The following is a 4,807-nucleotide window of genomic DNA, read 5'->3' as shown; positions in this document are numbered from 1 at the left end:
GGGAGGGGGAGGGAGGTTGGGGGATAATTGGGTGGGGACAAGGGGTACAATAGTAATTTCTGGTAATGGGTATGCCCCCAGTATGAATCTGGCCCTCACATCATGGGCAGGAGGGGTGACAATTAGCTTTGTATTACATGAATATTCTTAATAAATTTTTTAAAAATGTTTTCAAGGTTCATCTGTGTCATAGTTTATATCTGCACTTCATCCTTTTTTATAGCCAGTAATATTCCATTTGGTGGATATAACACATTTTGTTTATCCGTTTATCTGTTGATGGACATTTAGGTTGTTTCTACTTTTCAGTTATTATGAATAATGTTGCTATGAATATTCATGTGCAAATTTTTGTGTGGACATATGTTTTTAGTTCTCTTGGTATATACCTAGGAGTGGAATTGCTGAATGATATGGTAACTGTATGTTTAACATTTTGATGAACTGTCAGACTTTTTCCAACATTCTGCATATTTTTATATTGGGATCATCCTACACATGCTTTTTCTACTCACCATTATGTTTTGGAGATTCCTCCAATTTAATATTTAGCTGTAGTTAATTTATTTTAATGATGGTTTAGAATGTCACTGTGTGAACAAACCTCTGCTCCTTTGTTCTGGGCTGCTTCCTCAGCCTGGATCCTGTAATAAACAGCCCATGGAGCAGAGCTGCAGCTGGCCCACAGGAACCCTTTCCATAGGGAGCAAAATAAACACTTAGTCTGTAAGCTCCTGAGATGCTGGTGCTGCAGAATGACCTAAGAAAGCTGATGCAAGGGGCCACTTTATCTTCATCCCAGCTGAACTCTCTGCAGTTTTGATAGGAACATGCACCCACCACCAATTAAAAGAGTTTAATTTTTAAACTCTTCTAGGCATCATTCAGACTAACATGCATTTACTGAGTTTGGACTCAGAACATTACCCAGCCCAGAGCCTGGAGCTGAAAAACACGGCGAAAATAATAGTCACAGTAGCTACCATGCATGAGAACCTGCTCTGGGCCAGGCACTGTGCAGGAACTCATACAGGCAGTGTGTCATTGGGGTGCAGAGAGCTGTTACCCCAAAATATGATGCTTTGACATAAAATAAGCAGCCTTATGGTCTCTCTGACCTTCCCCCCCAACACACACACACACACACACACACACACCAGTCCTGTCTCTCGTCCCCTGTCTCTCTCTAAAGCACAGGATGAGCTGTTTCCTTATCTGCCTAAAGTCTGGACCCACCAAAGAAGACAATTACCTCTGGTCCTTTCCCTGAGTTTCATCACAGGAAGGAAAACTGGAGTGTGTCGACACACCTGGACTAACTTTTGTCACAGACCATTGTCTTCTATTTCAGTCCCAGTCATTATTTTGAAGAGAATCTTTTACCAGTCACTGTCTGCTCTGTGGGCCATGCAGGCTTTGTCCTGGGCTGTTGTGTGTTCTCCAGGCCCATTGCGTCCCCTAAGAATCATTCACTCCTACACCCCCATCTCCCCTTTCCCTATGGAGATGGGTATACAAGCTCAGTACCCCACTGGAAAATTGGGACATTACTCTCTTGGGATTCCCCCATGCTTTGCCCCTTTTCAGAACATTAAATAATGAAATTTGTCATGCCTTTTCTTCATATTGCTCTAAATTTGTCGGTGATTTTTATTAGTGAAACTTCAGGGGTGAAGTTTTCCTTTGGCCCCTACAGTGGCATTTGTCCTTATGCCACCTGAAGGAGGCAAGCTTTACCATTGCACCCATTTTACTGATGAGGAAATTGATGCTTCAGGTGTGAAGTAATTATGCTAAGGGAATACTTGATCTAGCGAGAGGCAGTGGGAGGAACCCGAGCACCCTGACTCCTGTGATCCTGTAAGACACACAGATGTGTGGTGGAGAAAACGCTCTATCATGCCACCACTGTTTGTGGGACATACAGCATGTGCCAGCCTCTGTGCCAGGGACTTGGCAAAGGAAAGCCAGACAGACACAATTTCTACCCTGGGGGGAGATGACAACAGAGAAAACAAACATATTGTTTAAGAAAACTAATTGAACTTCATCTATATGAAATATCCAGAATAGGCAATTCACAGAGACAGAAAGCAGATTATGGTTCTCCAGGGGGAAGAGAATGGGGCGTGACTGCTTAAGTGTATGGAGCTTCCTTTTCAGATGATGAAAAAATTCTGGAACTAGACAGCAGTGATGTACTAGATAGCAACTCTGGGACTGTACTAAATGTCACTAATGGTAAATTTTATCTTATGCATATTTTACTGCAATAGAAATGAAACTAATTGTACAAATGTGTCTAGTTTCACTAAGTGCTGTAGAGAAGGAGTACAGGGAGCTATCAAGCCACAGGACAGGGAGGTCTGCCTTGGTCTGGGGGATCAGGAATGCTTCTCAAGGAAGTGACCCCCGGTGACCATCCCGCAGTGCCACGAGTGCCTCAGTGCAAGACTCAGCACAGGTCAGCCCCTCATACACCTTATAAACTCCCCTCACAGCAGTTACGGCAATGGGTCATTATTTACTTCTCTGTGTGATGCTTGGTCGATGTCTCTTTCGCCAGCTAGAAAGCAGACTGATTCGTTCATTCAATCATCAGTTATTTTTTGAGCTCAGAGCCCCGTAGACACTGTGATAAGTACAACGACAGGGTCACTGTCCTCATGAGGCTTAGGGCCTAGTGGAGGCCTGGACGATAAGCAAGCAAACCAGCACATGCAGGTTGTGACCTGACGACCAGCAAAACAAAGAGAACAACAGCAGCGAGAGAAAGCGGGAGGTAGCTGAGCTGGGACAGGCTTCCCAGGGGGGAGATGTGAGGCAGGAGTAGGCAGCCAGCCATGCACAGAGCAGAGAGAAGGCAGCTCCAGCCAGAGGAAGCGCCAGTGACAAAGGACCAGAGGCTGAAGAAAGCTGGGCACATGGGGGTGAGCTACAGGGGGCTACCGAGAACGGACTCCATCAGGTGCAGGGTGCAAGTCTGTCTTTCCCTGCTGGACAGGGAGCATCTGGCTCGGTACCTCGTGCTCAGTGTTTGTGCAACGGAATGGTGGAGGATGGAGAAGTTCATCCTGGGAGACCTGAGATCAAGTTTCTCTTCCCAACTCCCTCCCCACTTGCATTATGACCTCAGCCAAATCCCAGCCCTTTTCTGTGCATTAGTTTCCTCATCTGTAAAATGGGGGGTAGAGCCGATCCCCTATCAGGGGCTGACATCCCTCTCATTCTGCTTGTGTTGGCACCTCTGATGGCCTCTGCCCACTGCCATCTGCAGGGCTGTGGGCTCCTGAGAAAGGGAGGATGAGAACAGAAAGAGGAAGGCAGAAGCTAAGTACTTCTCACAGAAGCCCTCCCCGCCCCCATCTCCTACAGAATGAGGTCAGGAAGCAGCAAAATGTATCCTGAAGACCCTCCCCTCCCATCCTGGGCCCCCAACCCCACTCCTCTGCTAGACTCACAGACTCCAGGGTTAGAAGGGCCTGCGGGGCTTCCCTGCAGCTCCCAGGGAAGGAGGTTCGCCTTTGCCAGACACCTTGCCTGATAGAAAGTTCTTCCATTGGGCTGATCTGCTTCTTGAAGAGTCCATCTCACACACACACACCTTTGTTCTTCTCTGGGGAATACTCAGAAACCTTCACCTCTCCTGAAGAAGCACAGATTTTGGGGAAGTGAGCTCTGTCTACAACAGGCTTTGCAACCTTGAATGGCCTGTTTCTCTGCGCCATGGAAGATGAAGATGCTGTTGTTGTTGTTTTAAATAATGCCTACTGGGGGCTGATTCTATGCCAGACAATGTCCTAAGCACTTTTCCCTCCTTCTTTTACTTAATTATAACAAGAAACTCTGTGAGACAGATACTAGTATCCCCCATTACACAGAGGAGGAAACTGAGGCCCAGAGATGCTAGGTATCTGCCCAAGGTCACACCGCAAGGAAGTGACAGACACTGGGCAGGATAATCATGCCTGACTCTCTAAGCCATTGTTAGAACTAGATGAGATGATCACAGCTAACATTTACTGAGCCCTTACTGTGGCCCCTCAAAGATGTCCCTGTCCTAATTCCTAGAACCTGTGAATATGTTACCTTACGTGGCAAAAGGGACTTCACGGATGGGATTAAGTTAAGGACCTTGAGGTGGGGAGATTATCCTGCATTAGTTGAGTCTAAGCTGGACTATCAGTCTATTCACATGGGTCCGTAAAAGCTGGGAGCCTGTGTAGGCTATAGTCAGAGAGGGAAGAATAGTCAGAGACAGGCAACGTCTAGGGGACAGGGAATGGGGGATGGGGACACAAGCCAAGGAAAGCAACCGACTGTAAAAACTTGAGAAGACAAGGAAACAGATTCTCCACTAGAGCCTCCAGAAAGGAATGCAGCCCTGCTGACATCTTGATTTTAGCCCAGTACACCCATGTCAAACTTCTGATTCATAGAACTGTAAGATAATAGATTCGTGTTGGTTTTAGCCACTTAGTTTGTGGTGATTTGTAACAGCAGCAGTAGAAACTAATACCGCACTCCATGAGTATCATCCCACTTAATCCTCACTAATGTCTCTAGCAGATGGGTAGTAACAGTTCACAGTCCCTTATCCTTATTTCCAAAATTCAAAAAGCTCTGAAAACTCAAAGCTCTTCCCTAAATTTGTAGCAAATTCATTTGCGACCAAACCTTACTGAATTGGCATGAAGTCTTATACTCATGACTTATCCCATCTAAAGTGAATATCACACATTTTGCACAAAAATGTTAGTGTTTGAGTCCTGGTGTTGTTCAAGACCCCTTGGGGGAGGAGGATATA

Source organism: Galeopterus variegatus, unplaced genomic scaffold, assembly GCF_000696425.1.
Source record: "Galeopterus variegatus unplaced genomic scaffold, G_variegatus-3.0.2 Scaffold2079, whole genome shotgun sequence".
Lineage (NCBI taxonomy): Eukaryota > Metazoa > Chordata > Mammalia > Dermoptera > Cynocephalidae > Galeopterus > Galeopterus variegatus.
The sequence above is the reverse complement of the archived record's forward strand: the minus strand, read 5'-3'. Positions refer to the sequence as shown.